Raw genomic sequence first — 16846 nt, 5'->3', positions numbered from 1 at the left:
AAGGTTATGTCTGGTATGGTAAGACTCAAAATGTAAGCTATATGAAGTTAAACAAATTCACTTGCCAGACTCCAGGCTGCACCAAAAGAGAGGCTGTCATCCATCAAAGCGGCTAACCCTGAGGGGTAATGGAAGGTGTACTCAGAGTAGACATGCCATGCCTATTAGGATGGCATATACAACAAGAGGAACAAATGGTGGTTTCAAATAAGACCCCTGGAAAAGAAGTGAGCAAACAGTCTAAATTATAAGCATTGATTTGCAGTTGAGCTGTTTCTCATTCAGGCTTTGTAGTCTGTTTCACGTTGGTAACATAAGGCATTTGGATTTACTTATTTAACAATAGTGACTCATGCTTATGAGTAAGTTCCAGTAGGGCAGCAAACTTCATTCACTCATTCATTCATTCATATTGAATTTATTAGGGTCACAACTTGATAACATAATTACACAGGTTTCAGGTGCCCAAGTCTACAACAAATCTCTATATACTGTATTAGTATATATATTCACCCGCCAAGTCAAATCTTCATCCACCACCATTTCTCTCCCCTCCCCTCCCCCCACCTCCACCCCTGCCATCACCACACTGTTGTCTGTGTCTGTGAGTTTGTTCGTTTGCTTGTTTTACTCTATCCTTCTACCTCCAGCTCATTTTAAATGAAACTAAAGTTGACATTTCTACACATAAATTTCTGTTCACAAACCTGATGATCTCTTGAGGATCTATCAAATCCTTTCAACTATTATAGTCTGTTTTAGGGCTACATATTTATAATTGATTTGACTAGATTTTTGTTCTAGCCTATTTTAAAAACATTCTGAGTTATCTTTTCATTTAGTATAGAGTAAGACAATCACTCCCAATTTCAAAAACCCTTGACTTTTTTTTTTTTAACTGTCAGACTACTTTGTCAACTTCTAAAAAGAAAATAAAGGAGTCAGATGTTTCTCAGTACCTTACAGCAAGTTTCTGTGGTGTTCTTTATTTGCTCCCACACACTCCTCTTAAGGTTATTTGTAGGTATTTTATACCTTTTGGGTGTGAATTTTGCCCACTCTGAATAAATCTTTTTTAGGACATTATATTATCTATGTAGCCATTAGTGTTGACATACAGTAAAACTTTATTTTAGCTTTTCAGTTGACTTGTTTAGGTTTTCTCTATACTTAGCCATAATACCTTTAGCAATGTTAGTTTCATCTCCTTTGCAATAGTAATAATTCTTATTTATAATTTTTAATGTATTTTATTAGTCAGAAATTTCTAGAACAAAACTGATAATAGTGATGAGTCATCCTGTTTTATATTTATTTTAAGTTACTATCTAGCTTTTAATATTGAGTCCTTATTTTCTTGGGATAGGTTCATGACTCAGATAATTCTACTTTTTTTACTTAGTATGAAAGCCCTCATAGCTTATTTGTTTTTGTAGCCTCTGTTTTTAATGCTTATAATAACAGATAACCTATAACCCACCCTCTAAGCAAAACAAGAAGAAAAGATTATTTTGTTTTGCCATATTCCCAACTTGACGCTAGCTTCTGTTCCCTCATGCAGAAGATACTTTGGTCGTTTGGTTGTCCAGAGTCCCTTTCCTAACTGGAATCCAATTAGCTTTCGAGAAATTTCCCATTTCTCCTAGATATAGTCTGCTGGAACTGTAATTGGAAGATTGGTTCCCTGCTCTTCTCCCTAACTAAACAAATGGGTGAATAACACAAGCTGAAATGTTCAGAATGTCTTTTTCTAGAATTTAAATCTCTAGCAGAAGGGAAAAGACAGTGATCTTTAGCAGAATAATTGGCAGGAAATGATAAAAACATGTGGGTTTCCTTTCCATTTATATGTAAGACCATGACCAGACTGCTCTTGATATTGTCAGGGTTCTTGCTTCCCCGACTCCAGAACTGAACTGCCTGACTGTTCATTTCCAAACCAAGTTCTCTCATTTCTAGTGGAATACAGATAGTCTTCTCATAAATTCCTTTTGCGAGTAACTTTTGGTTGCATCCACAGAAAGAACCTTATCTTGATATACTATATTATGGTAAAGAAAGTGATTGCAACGGCATAAAATTCCTTTTCCAAGTCCCGACAATTTCTAGTCAAAACAGCCTGATTTTCCACACTTCTTTTAAAGAGGACTATTCATATAAATTTCTAATCAGGAAGAGATAAAAATAAAGATATCAGCAAGACAGTTTGCTGGAACTGATTTATTGTTAATAAAAATAATGCCCTGGAAATTCCATCCTGATGTTAAACTCGGTTCTTGAAATCAATAATCCAATCTTTGTAGAGTCATAAATATTTGTCAAGGAAGTAGAACAAACCATATGAACTTCAATTCATCGTGGACTCTGATGAGTCACAGTTCCTGTTTAGTTATACATTGTAAACAAGAGCTTGAACTTTACCTTAAATGAATAAAGATACACAAAGAATTATTAGTATTTTTAAATTTAGCAGACTATAAAGTGTACCAACAAAACTATTATTAAGAGAGATATTTTGAATGCTACACTGAAATAATCTATATAATGTAATAATAAGATTAAGCTAAAGAACATATGCATTTTCCACAGTGTTTTAATACAGGTTAGTGAGGTCATGGCAAGCTGTAAATTTGTCTTTGACAGGTCTTGTCGTTTTTCCTAACATTCTAAAACTCTTCATTGTAAAACTTGTTTCCAAAACTCTAAGCTCCCAGGGAATTTATGCTGCTCCAACATTCTAACTTCATTAGAATGTTACATTGAGGACAGTTCAGCTATGAAGCTTTATAAACCTCAGCATCTAATTTGTTTCTTTTAAAAAAAATTTTATTGATATACAGACAGAAGGAGGGAGGGAGACAGACAGACAGGCAGACAGAATCTTTGATTGGTTCCTGTATGTGCCCTGACTGGCGATTTTTTTCCAGAAGAAAGAAATCATTGACTTACACAAATGAAAAGTTATTAGCATATGTATCCATTAAAATTACTTTGAAGCATTAGAGTTAAGCCACTCACAATGGCTTATTAATGGTAAACTTTCGGCTTCATTTATCAGTAAGTCAGATAAGCAATAGCTGAGATGATAAACTAAATTTCCTTTGTGGCTCAATGTTTTCACAATTAGATGTGTCCAACTAGTGTATCTCAGCCGTGGGCTGCTGCTGAGAAGCTCTGATAGAAATAGAAATAATGTAGATACTCAAGCCTTATGTCAAGAAGATGATCTGTGATGAAGAGGGCAAGCGTGAGAGCCAAATGCCGATGGCATGAAACTCTGGCTCCAACGTTTATCAGCTTTCACTTGGACCAAGTCACTTAAAACATCTAAAACTTAGTTTACTCACTTACAAGATAAGGACAATAATATTACCTACCTCACTGGACTGTTAGTTATTAGATGAGATATACTGTCTAGCATTGGGCCTTGCACATAAAAACACTCAGCAAACATACATTATGAGTATTGTTTCCCATCATTTTATCATTGTGCACTATGGTGGTACTCACTCAGAATATGCTGGGATAGTGTACCCAGAGAAGTTGACATAGGCAAACATTACGTTTTCTTTTAAAAGCCAGTACAGAATCACATTATTTCTTTCCTAATAAGTTTCATGGTTACAATTACACAAAGAATAGCAGAAGATTTACTTCAAGGTTTACACAGAAGATAGTTAAAATGGTGAATTAGTCTGCCACGTGTCAGTGTTTGGCAAGTATGTTTAAGAGACTAGAAATTTTTATTTTTTTTAAGTGAGAGGAGGGGAGATAGACAGATTCCCACATGTGCCCCAACCAAAATTCACCCTCATCTGGGGCCAGTGCTCAAATCAACCATGCTAACAACCTCAGTGCCCAGGGTCGACACTCGAACCAGTCGAGTCATTGGCTGTGAGAGGTGGAGAGAGAGAGAAAGAGGAGAAGGAGGGGAAGAGAAGCAAGTGGTTGTTTCTCCTGTGTGCCCTGACCGAGGATCGAACCAGGAATATCCGCATGCCAGGCCAACACTCTATATACTGAACCAACCAACTGGAGCTGAATTTTTATTTATTTATTTATTTATTTATTACAGAGACAGAGAGTGAGTCAGAGCGAGGGATACACAGGGACAGATAGACAGGAACGGAGAGAGATGAGAAGCATCAATCATTAGTTTTTCATTGCGCGTTGCAACACCTTAGTTGTTCATTGATTGCTTTCTCATATGTGCCTTGACCGCGGGCCTTCAGCAGACCGAGTAACCCCTTGTTGAACCCAGCGACCTTGGGTTCAAGCTGGTAGACTTTTGCTCAAACCAGATGAGCCCACGCTCAAGCTGGCGACCTCGGGGTCTCGAACCTGGGTCCTCCGCATCCCAGTCCGACACTCTATCCACTGCGCCACCGCCCAGGCCAACACTCTATATACTGAACCAACCAGCCGGAGCTGAATTTTTATTTTTTTAAAAAAAGAATGTATATAAACTGTGTGTTTGTATATATATCTATATATAGGTATATCTGTCTATGTATATCTATATAACTATATATAGAGATATATACATATGCATAAATAACTACATATTTGCATATACATATATACTGCTTACAAAAATTGGGGGATATTTTGTCACTTCATATTCATTTTGAAATATCCCTTAATATTTGTGAGCAGTATATAATATTGCTATTTATCTACAAAATAACTATTATTTACCTGTCTAATGAATTTGGATAAAAACTTTGTGTAAACCCTAAAGCATGTTAGCATCGAGTACTGAGTGACCAACGGACATCCTCAGGCTTTGGAACCAGACAAGTTTGGGTTTAAACCCCAGCTCTCTGTAGTTCCTGTGCTTTCTCTTCTTTGTGACTTTGTTCCTGCAGCCCCCAGTGCATGAAATGCCTCCTCCTCCACTCTAGCTCCCTTCACTGGCTGACATTCACTCATTTTAAAATACTCATCTTGAAAGATATTACCCTTCTAAGAATTTGTCTGTAATCTCCTTAGACCAGGTACCTTTCTCTGAATTCTCAAAATATCTCATGAGCTTCTCTTCAGTGTGCTTACTAGTTATATTAAAGTGGCCACGGTCCCCACAGAACTGTCAACTGCAGAAGTTAGCTATTGTGTTTTATCTGTCATTGTGCCCTGTGCTTAGTACCACATCTGGCACAGAGAAGTCACTCTGTGCATGTTTTTTTTTAGGAAAATAAATGAGTAAGGAATAGTAAGGTGTTCAAATGGACAAATTTAATAGAAATTAGAGAAAGAGCCTGACCAGATGGTGGTGCAGTAGATAGAAGGTCAGACTGGAGCAGAGAGGACCCAGGTTTGAAAGTCCAAGGTCTCCAGCTTGAGCTTGGGCTCATCTGGCTTGAGCATGGGCTATCAGCTTGAGTGCAGGGTTGCTGGCTTGAGTGCGGGATCATAGACATGACACTATGGTCACTGGCTTGAGCCCATAGGGCACTGGCTTGAAGTCCAAGGTTACTGGCTTAAGCCCAAGGTCACTGGCTTGCGCAAGGGGTCACTCTGCTCTGTTGTAGTCCCCCGGTCAAGGCACATACGAGAAAGCAATCAATGAACAACTAAGGTGCTGCCAAGAATTGATTCTTTTTATCTCTCTCCTTTCTGGTCTGTCTGTACCTATCTGTCCCTCTCTCTATCTGTCTCTGTCACAAAAGAAAGAAAGAAAGAAAGAAAGAAAGAAAGAAAGAAAGAAAGAAAGAAAGAAAGAAAGAAAGAAAGAAAGAAAGAAGAAAGAAAGAAAAGAGAAAGATTTGAGCCCAGGTCTGTCTGGCTACAAAATCCACTCTCTTTCGTATTTCTGAAGTATGAATATGGGCAAACTATGGAATTCATAGTTTTATCTTCGGCCAAGTTTAAACACTGTGCCTATATGGGTTTAATTTTGGCATTAACGTGTATTTTTTAATGAATATGTTTTGCCTCTCTTACATCAGCTAAAGTTTTCTTTCTCAGATTTACACTTTGCCTTTGCTTAATAGCCTGAGAATTCCCCAAACATTGTGTTCCTCTAATAAAGTTTTGTGATAAATGTTTTTCTATCTCCACTAAATACAATTACTTCCCCAATGACTCGTAGTGTGTAATGATTTTCCATCATGAGAAAGGTGGAACAGCAGATGTGTTAATAATGCCCTCTGGTCTCTATTTACTCAGAAGTTGGGCAAATGAAAGCAAAGTGAAAATAATGTTGATTATACTTGTCTCTCCAGACAATGGGCTCAAATTGCAGCTTCAAAGTGTCAAACTGTAAATCAGGTGCTGTGGGCATTGGTAAGTATCCAATCAACACATTTAATTACCATCTTTAGCTATTCTCCCAAGACTTTACTTTTAACAAACAAAAGAGTTTGCAAACAGTGATTTCATATGCTTGAAATGTGTCGAGAACTTTGTTTTCAATTGGCTAAGAGTTTTTACCTTGTTTATAGATTCTCCTAAGCATAGAAAATTATAAAAGTTTGAGAAATAAAGAAAAACACATGGATCATCCACTGATTTTTCTTCCATGATTCATATTATAAGGAACAATAAAATAAAACACAACAAAACAAAGTATCACAGTAAATTTTTTTTTACTATATGGTACATTAGACTACCACAATACTAAATTTGAACATGTACAGCTAGATGACTGGGTTAAGTCTACATAAAAAAAGCAAAGTGGAAAATGATGGTCATTACCTGGGTAATGAAGTCAACTGAAGTCTCTTCTTCATCACCCCTTAGTTAAATAAGACCCAAACAAAAGAAAACAGAATCATTGCTTGTAATGTATCTGGAAACACATTGGCTTGAGTTTATATTCAAACATTGGTGATTATTAACTGTTCAGCAATATTCAACAGCTGAAAGCAGTTCACTAAACCTCTTTAAATTTCAGTTTTCTTATTTGTATAATGGGTAATGAGTAACTTTCAGGGTTGTGAAGATTTATTTAATTATTAAATAATTTATTTATTCACATAAAAAGTATTTACTAGACATCTATTATATGTCATCATTGTGCTAACTAGATGCTAAGAACGCAGATATAAAACATGATCAACATGTTCTCCATCCTTCTGGAATTTCCATGAAAGTAAAATGAGATTGTATTTGTCAAGTGTTTGTGTAATGTACAGTAGACAGTTCATAGCACATAGTCAATAAATTAAAGTAATTATTATTGCTATTATTTACAATTCACTTGGTCATTGTCAACCTGGTTTATAGTTGCAGAGATAGAATTAAAATATATCCCTGGTTGAAGTGACTAAGAAATACAAATTGATAGTTATATAATAATCACAGGAATATAAAGTACAGCATAAGGAATATAGTCAATCATACTTTGATAATTATGTGTGGTGCTAGTTGGGCACTATATACATCGAGGGGAACACTCCACTAAGCTGTACACCTGAAACCAATACAAAATAACATTGAAAATAAACTGTAGTAGAAAATTACATATCCCTGGTTATCAATTTTGAGCTCAGATCACCATATTATGTGTCACTCTTTCTATGTAACTGATAACAGCAAGCCCTTGAAGGTCATTGTTATAATCATGCCCTTACTGCCTTTTCCTAATTTCTCTTCTTATCCAACCAAATTACAGAAATTATATAGGTGTTTCTGTCCTCTTCAGTAGGCACCAAAAATTCTGTATGTGCTAAACTAAACTAAATTTCCCTATTATCCAACCTTCTTGTATGTTTGTTATTAGTTGACACCACTATCCTTGTAATTGCTCAAGGTGGAAATCTAAGTAATCCTTGACTCCTCCTTCTCCTTATTCTCCACACCCATTCAAGTGTGGGCAATGTGACTTAATTCGGGTCTTAGCTTTCCCTCCCATGGACTTTGAATAAATCCCACAACTGGTTTCATTCCTCAAGTCTTGACCCTTCTAGGTCATTCTACATGGAGTAACCATTGAGTATCTAAAACCCAAATTTGATCTCTAATCCAAATGTCTTTCTTAGCCTTACATGGTTTTGTAGTACCTTTTGTATTAGTTGCATCATAATGTCCAAATTTCTTCGCTAGCATAAAAGATATTCTGTGATCTGTGCTGCTTATTTTTGTATCTATATCTCCTACCCTTCTTTTATTAGTTTATTTCAACCATTCCAAATTACCTAGCTTTCATGAAAACTGTATTTTTTCAGAATTCCCAGCCTTTGAACACTTGATTGCTGCTGTACATAGTGCCGTAATCAATCTGCTTACTAACTCGACCTCGAAGGCTTAGCTGCTGAAGCTAGCCCTTCTCAGCTCATGTAGCGCGTCCTCTCTGATCTCCAAAAGCAATTCAAGCATAGTCGTATTGTTATACATAACACATTGCATAGTGATGATCTGTCTTCACAAACCACTTAGTTTCTAATAAGTATTGAGTAAAAGACTTAACAGAAAACATGTAAGGTATAAATATAACAGAAAATATGTAAGGCATAAAAGTTACAATGAACATCTTTGCAGCCTATATTCATTTTAGGAAAAATAACATATTTAAAATATTTTATTGGGTTTTAGTTCTTTGAATATTTCTGTTGCTGTATCTTTGTCAATTATATGTGTGACAAATATCTTCTTCCTGTTAGTTTTCTTTTTCATTTTTTAATATTTTATTTTTTTGAGAGAGTGAGAGAAAGAGAGAGGTAGGGAAAGAGATGAAAAGCATCAACTTGTAGTTGCATCACTTTAATTGTTCATTGATTCCCTCTCATACATGACTTGACTAGGGGGTTCAGGTCAGGCCAGTGACTCCTTGCTCAAACCAGTGACCATGGGATCATGTCCATGATCCCACACTGAACCCTGCACTCAAGCTGACAAGTCTGCACTTAAATCCCAGGTTGATGATTTATCCACTGTACCACCACCGGTCAAACTAAATTTTTAAGGTTTTGGGGAAAATTTTTGCTAAATGTAAATTCTTTATCCTCATGTAGTAAAATTTATCAATTTTTTTGTGCTTTTTGTAACTTTAATAATCTTTCCTTTATATGAGATCATTAAAATTTTTTCCTATATTGTCTTTCAAGAGTTTTATAACTTTCCCTTTTATAGTTAGGATTATACTTTTGGAATAGATTATTGTATATGGTGTGAAATAGGGTCTAATTTCATTTATTCTTTCTATATAACTAATTGTCCTAACACCATTTATTGAAAAAGCTAAAATTCTTCTTTAATCTGTTGTTGGAGATATAATAAATTGTTTCTATATATATAGGGAAAATGTATGTCTTTATGCTCTTTAGTGTCTTCATCAATCTGTTTATTTCTATACCAGTAGAATATTGTCTTAATTACTATAACTTTATATTAAATTTTTAAATGATGTAAAAGAAAACTTTCTTCATCCCATTTTCTTTTTTTTTCTTCTTCCTCCTCTTCCTTTTCTTCCTTTGAAGAGTTTAGGTTTATGTTGCCTTTTGTACTTCTTTATAAATTTTTGAGACAACTTGTTAAATAACACACACAAACCTTTGAGATTTTGATAGTGCATTAATTTATGGAACATTTGAAGAAAATGAACACCTTTACCACAGTTGTTCTTCCAATCCCTGAACATGGCATAGTGTTTCATTTATTTACATCTTAACTTACTTCTTTTAATAAAAATTTTAAACTTTTTTAATAAAAAACTTTCATATTTATCTTTAAAGTGTTACTTTTTATTTTTTAATCATGTTGTAAAGATAGACTCTTTCAAAGTTATAATTTACAATCCCTTCTCATTATTAATAGAAGAGATATATTTCTGTATACTGATTTTAAAAAATAGCAACCTTACTAATCTCTCTTATGAATTCTAAAAATGTAAGTGTGTATTTTAGATAGTTTGTAGAGATGTCCACATCATTAGTCAGTAAGAACAGTTTTTTCCCCGAATCTTCATTGAAGTGAGTGGTTTTACAGGGTCTTTAGTTTTATTCCCCATACTCATGGGAATTCTCTTAATATTTCATAATTAAGTAAAATGTCTGTTAAAATATACTCTTTTTTTGTTTGTTTTACAGAAAGAGACACACACAGTCAAACAGGAAAGAGAGTTATTAGAAGTATTAACTCACAGTTGCGTCACCTTAGTTGTTCACTGATTGCTTTCTCATATGTACCTTGACTTGGGGGCTTCAGCTGAGCCATTGACCCCTTGCTCAAGCCAGCGACCATGGGGTCATGTCTATGATCCCACTCTCAAGCTGACAACCCTGCATTCAAGCTGGATGAGCCCACTCTCAAGCCGGTGATCTCAGGGTTTCAAACTTAAGTCCTCAGGATCCCAGGTCAATGCTCTATCCACTGCTCCACCAATTCAAATTCTAATTTGAATGCTTGATTCTTTCCTTAGTCAATGAGTTATTCAAAGTATGTTTTTTAATATTAAAAGATGGGGAGTCCTTTTTTTCTTTTTTTTTCCTTTTTTTCAAATTAAGTAAGAAGCAGGAAGGTAGACTCCGCATATGCCCCCACCAAGATCCATTCAGCAAGCCCCTTATCAGGCAATGCTCTGCCAGTCTGGGCCACTTCTACACATGTTGCTCGGCAACCGAGCCATTCTAGCCCCTGAGCCATCCTCAGCACCCCAGACCAACTTTGCTCAAACCACTGGAGCCATGGCTGCGGGAGGGGAAGAGAAAGAGAGACAGAGGGGGGGGAGGGGCGGAGAAGCAGATGGTTACTTCTGTGTGCCCTGACCAGGAATCTAACCCAGGACTTCCATATGCCAGTTTGATGCTCTCCTGCTGAGCCAACTGGCCAGGGCCACTAGTTACTTTCTGTTATTTATTTTTAGCTTACTGCTTTGTGCACAAAGAACCTGATATGGATAGTCCAATATTTCATCAGTTTATGTAAATGTTTTGTGTATGATGAAGAAGATCATGTGTTCTGTAGTTGTTTTGTACACTGTTCTAATACATATTTTATTAGGTCTAGCTTATTTATAAATCTTATTGCTAGTTAAGCTACTTATTCTGTCAATTATTAATATATGTTTGTTTAAATCTACAACAGTGATTGTGGATTTTGTCTATTTTGCTTTCTGGTTTAACCATTTTTTCCCTTTCAGATTTAAAGACTTGTTAAATGCAGATGTATTACATCATCTTTGTAAATGAAACTCTTTTTATTGTCTCCTTTTCACTAGTAATATTTTTTGCCTTAACACATTTATTGTCTGATACTAATATAATGATACAAGCTTTCTTTTGGTTTATATTTGTTTGAAATATGTTTTCATTTTTTCCAAATTTCTGTGTTCTTATGTTTTATAAAATATGCAAAAGAAATGACAGGATTTCACAGGAGAAACAATAAATATGTGAGTGTTTTACCTCATTGGTAATCAAGAACATGCAATTCAAGATTACAATAAAATACCACTTTTTAATCATCAAGTTGTCAAAAATTTACTCTTGATAATACCATGTGTTAGATGTAGTTCAATAGAATTTCTACATCTTGATTGTGAGAATGCAAATTAGTACAGTCATTTTAGAGTACAATTTGCTTTAGACTTGTGAAGTTGAATATTCACATTCTAGATTATTCTGCAATTACTTTCTCATGTATATTTCCAAGAAAATTTCTTAAATATATACACCAGGAGACTTGCACCAGAATGTTCAAAATAGCACTGTTCAAAATAGCAAAAGAACTAAAAATAATTCAAATATCCATTGATAAGAAAAAGCTAAACAGATTATTTCAGGGTAGTGAGAATGAATGAACTACAACTACATATAACATAAAGTTGAGTTTAAAAATAAGAGCAAAACAAGTTCCAAAAGACAATAAAGTTCATGATAACTACTTTATAAAGTTCAAAAAACAAGTGATCCTAATGATATTTTGATTTAGTTAATACAAATATTTGTGATAAAGCTATTAAAAGAATACAAAAGGCAATAAACATAAAATTCAAGATAGTAGCTTGCTGGGGTAATTGGCAGAAAACAATATATAGGTCTATTTTGCCTTGTAGTTCAGTCATTTTTTTTTCCTTCTAGATTTAACTATTGTCAACTTGGTTCAGTTTAACTATTGTCAACTTACTGACGTGAATAGTTGTCAAGTTAATTCATAGTCATGGGTATTTATTATGCTACAAACAAAGTGAGCAAGTCATGTGTGGCATGGTTGCAATTAATTCAAGTTCTACACAGCCAGTTCCACTAAAAAATATGAAAACTTAGTATTGTTAGTGATGTATCCCTTTTCTCCAGCTTGAGATACAAAATAATATCCTATTTCTTTGTATTATTTAAATTAGTTAACCAGCTTTCCCATTTCCCTTTGGGTCTTTTGGTTACATTCATTGGAGACTGAACCCAAAGTTTCATTTCTCTTAAACTGCCACAAGGTGTCACTGTTCAAGTTAGAAGATGATGCTACTCCTGCAAGAATGGACAGATAATAAACTGGGAGGGAAAGCTGCAGTCCCCGAGGGCTTAGAACAGTGGTTCTCAAACTTTTTGAAGCTGGGGTGCATTTAAAATCTTACAATAATTGTAGGCGCGCTATATACAAATTTCTGAGAAGTATGTTATAATAATTAAGTCAAGTATTAAAGAAAAAAAACATAAAGTCCAAGTGTGCTTTTATGGTAATTAAACAAAATAAATACGACAAAATTCAACTTATTCTGACATTAAAAAACACTTTTATGTTACATTTTTTGAGTTATGCTTTTTAGAATTCATAAAAAAGAGGGGTTAAAAAAAACTTATTGTTTTTTATATATAGATACATTCTTAATAAGATTTAGTAATTTGGGCAGGTCCCGGCGTGAATGTGTTAAGTTTTTTCATTCTTGTGTTTATGAGAAACATAATCCTGATGTGTCCCAGTGATTTCTTCAATGTTTGGGCATATACTTGAAAGGCAAACTCTCATTTACTCGTCAATACATTGAAGAATTCCTCTCTTTTTACTCTTAATTGTGTTAAGGGTAGAAAATCCTAATTCACATAAATACAATAATAAAAATTGTAGTAAAATGTTCAAAGCTTTTTAGATATTGTCACATATTCTTCTTTTATAGAAATCCAAAAGGCTTCAAGAGACTATTCCTTATGTTTAATCATCAATCCACTATCAGTGGATATAGCTGCCAATTCTTCTTCTGTTAATGTTTAACCAAAATCACTTAAAGCTTCCATGAATGGGTTTCTAGTCTAAATGTATTGTTCAGTGTTAAGTGATAAAAAATGCTATAAATTAAATTTTGCCCATCAGCCTTCAAGTCCTATTTTATTTACACTTAACTTTTGCTCACTTCCAGAATTGGATTCTTCAATATCATGCTTCTTTTGGAGAAATCTATCCATTTTATTTGGGTGTATTTATCTAAAAATAATATAATGATGTGTTAATAATAAATATAATAATGATGTGTTAACAAAAAGAGCGGTATTTTTATAATGAAATGGTATAATAGAGTAACTATATTTATTTTTATATTTGGGCACATGCTGCAAACCAGCGCAGCTAGTAATTCCAGGTCCTGAGTGGGAATGGTGCGGAATTAAAAAATATATGGGGTCGGGAGGGCCCTGTAATTGCTGCTGGCAAGAAAAAAGTACACCCAAAAACTGAGTCTTGCTTTATTTATAGGGCAGAGTGGGCCATTAGCAAATCAATGAGATCTTTGATCATGTTTCCAAGGCAACCCAAAAATTTTACCAGGTGCAGAAAACCCCCACCATACATATCATCTTAACTTGACACCAAACAAAGGATAGAAGAAACTTGCCTCCAGTTTTTCCGGGGAACATGGTGGGTAGTATAAATAATCCACCACCACAGTTTGGCAGACTGTCAGTTTACAGCCAATTCCCCACACCTCTGTCCCTCCAAAATCTAAACTCCAAAAACCCTGTTGGTTTTTTGGTCCCTAACAGGCACATATTTCTCTGGAATACCATAGGCGCACCTAAAAATCTTCTAGGGCGCCCCAGTGCACCCTGGCACACACGTTGAGAACCACTGGCTTAGAAAGAAGAGTGAGCTAGAGCTCATTACGCGTACATTACACGTAAAGAGCTCTTACTTTCAAATCTTGTCCTCAGGTTCTTCAGAAGAACCAACTCAGCCAGTTCGGAAGGCTCAGCCCTATATTGTTTCTAGATTTTGGCTTTGACTGCACCATCAGTCCTTCTTGCTCCCTCATGATCTGTCCCAGCCAGGAAAGCTCTCATGCTCTCCTTTGCCCGCTGGCCTAAAAGGCGAACTTTAGTTTACTAGATGTACTCGGAGAGCAGTGAATGTGAAAAGGGAAGAAGACAAGGCTCATTGCTTCTGTGCCATGCTGGCTCCTTAGCTCTTTAAAAGTGACAATTTAAGTTCTAACCTGCCCTGCTACTTGTCTGTCAGCTACATAACTAAAAAAAGAAGGCTTAGTTAATTCTTTAAGAGCCAAAAACGTTATCCAACATGACTTACTGTGCTGCCCCCCCCCCCCAGCAGATTTGGAAGTTATTGGCAACTTTTGGGTCATAGTAACATCTTCTGTTATTAAAAAGATTAAGTTTTAACTCTTGGCAAACAAATGCACTAATATTTGTAAAGCCTTCTTGATTTTACAAGTATTTTACAAGTATTTTAACTTTCACATACATTTTTTTCTCAACACATAATATAAATATAAATTTGTTCCAAAGTGGAAGAACTTCTTTTTAGCTTCTCTTTGCCATAACTTCAAGAAGAGCTCCAGAGAAAGCCTGAGCCAGGACTAGTTACATAATTTATGAGATCTGTTGTAAAATGAAAGTGCATAGTATGTTGTTAAAAAATTATTAAGACTTTCAAGAGGGTGATTGCAAAGCGCTAAACCAAGTGTGGGCCCTTCGGAGCTCAGCTGCCCAAGTGACTGCAAAATTCGCATGCCCAAGCAGCACCGTGCGCCAGCTGACTGAAATCACGTAGGGTAGGAATAATGACAATTCGAGCAAGACCCTGATGTCTTCGAGTGATCAATATTGTTTTTTATCTATATCAGGAGTATGCTGCCTCCCAGGGCTGTCCCACTGGTGTAGAAAACCCTTTTATGTTTTAAAAGAACACAAACAAAAAACGCACAGCCCTTAACACATGAGTAGATTCAGACCAGTAGCATCTGAGAAGATTTTGGTATTATGATGTAAGTTCTGTAAAGCGGTAATAATTAACCCCATCCTTCCAGGTCCAAGAGGATTGATTAGATTTATTCTTTTACTCAGATTTATACAAAAGAGAAAGATAGAGAGAGAGAGAGAGAGAGAGCCAATGTTTTGTAAGGCCTCTTCTTGGTGACTAGAATATGAAACAAAATCTGAACTGTGACAGTCTCAGATTTTCCTACAGTGGTAGAAGGCACATTTCCACTTTTTTTTTACCTGAACCTCTGATCCCATCCAGTGTGGTTGGGATTATGTTCTTTGGGGCCACCTGGAACTCAATCACACTTGCTTTACAGTCAGTGTATAATGGCAGACTTAGGGCCTTCAAGGCTGCAGGTGATGAAAACTTAGGTAAGCTGAGACTCCTGAGAGGATGGAGTGGTTTAGCCTCATTAAGCTTTTAAACTTCAGAAAAGCAGGGTTGATTTCAGCTTTAAAAAAAAAATCAACTTTTCAGACCCAATTCCCTTGAGACTAATTGTAAACTTATTGAACGGTACAATTTACATAGTTCCGGATTTCTAGTTCCATATAAGCCATCACAGTAGTTGAAAGAAATAAAGAAGTAATGTTTCATCGGTAAGGAGTTTAATTAACAATGGCATCTTCTACAGGGCAACAGGTATGTGGAGAAGGGATTCACAAGGACAGATTTGTGTTTCTTCTTCTTTGAGGTTTTCTTAAGAAGGAAATTGTCACAATGATAGTGCAGTTCCCTTGCTGGTACATTGATTCTTTTTTTTTTTTTTTCCATTTGGGTCATGTGCAAAGAGAATGGTGTAGGGATGTGGATGCTTATAAGAGTAAGATTTAATATGAATCTGTAATAAAAGGCAGAGCCTTTTAAATATGTGAACAGGATAATGGACTGCCTGTGGGCCATGCACCACACTTCCCAGGAAGAAGATTCAGAGTCCTGGAAAGGGTGACCTCTTCCTAAGTCAATGAGTAAAGTATTTATCACTAGTGTTTACCTAAGCGAAGCAGAAGGTAAGGCAGTTACCTGGGCTTGTGACATACAATCCCCTGTCTTTACTGTCTTAAGAGAAATCTTTTTCTGGTCAAATGTACTATTGAATGTGGTGTTCATACTAACCAAGAAAGAAGGAAAAAGGATGAGAGAAAAGTCACCTTTGATGGAGCTCTTTATGCCTCAGGCATTGTCCTAAGCCTGTTCATACGTATTACTTAATATGTTAAGATTCATCAGCAATAAATATTTAATAGAAATTGAACAATGGAAAGAAATCAATAGCTTGGGTAAGAAAAAAAAGAATTCAAGGAGAAAAGAAAGAATGATTAACAAGGAGACAAACTTTGTAAAGTCCCTTAAAGCTTAACAAGTGGTTGTTTAAGCAGAGAAATAATTTCATGTGAAAACACTTACCAAATTTAATGGTAAGGTAAGAAGAAATGAGATCACATTAGAAAAATCAGAATATTCTTTTTCATCATGGTTATGGTCCTGCAAATTAATTCTTTCCTTGAGGAATGCAGAAGTGGCATTTATTTTAATAATTTATTAGAATGAAGTTTAGATATGGTATTTATTCATAAACTGAAGAAACAAGCAATTTAATATGTCTTAAATCTTTAATTTTTGTGCTTTTTGTAGAAACATAACAGTAATGGAGGAAAGACCAGATTTTTCATTTAATTTTGTTAAATAACATGTA

Source organism: Saccopteryx bilineata, chromosome 12, assembly GCF_036850765.1.
Source record: "Saccopteryx bilineata isolate mSacBil1 chromosome 12, mSacBil1_pri_phased_curated, whole genome shotgun sequence".
Lineage (NCBI taxonomy): Eukaryota > Metazoa > Chordata > Mammalia > Chiroptera > Emballonuridae > Saccopteryx > Saccopteryx bilineata.
The sequence above is the reverse complement of the archived record's forward strand: the minus strand, read 5'-3'. Positions refer to the sequence as shown.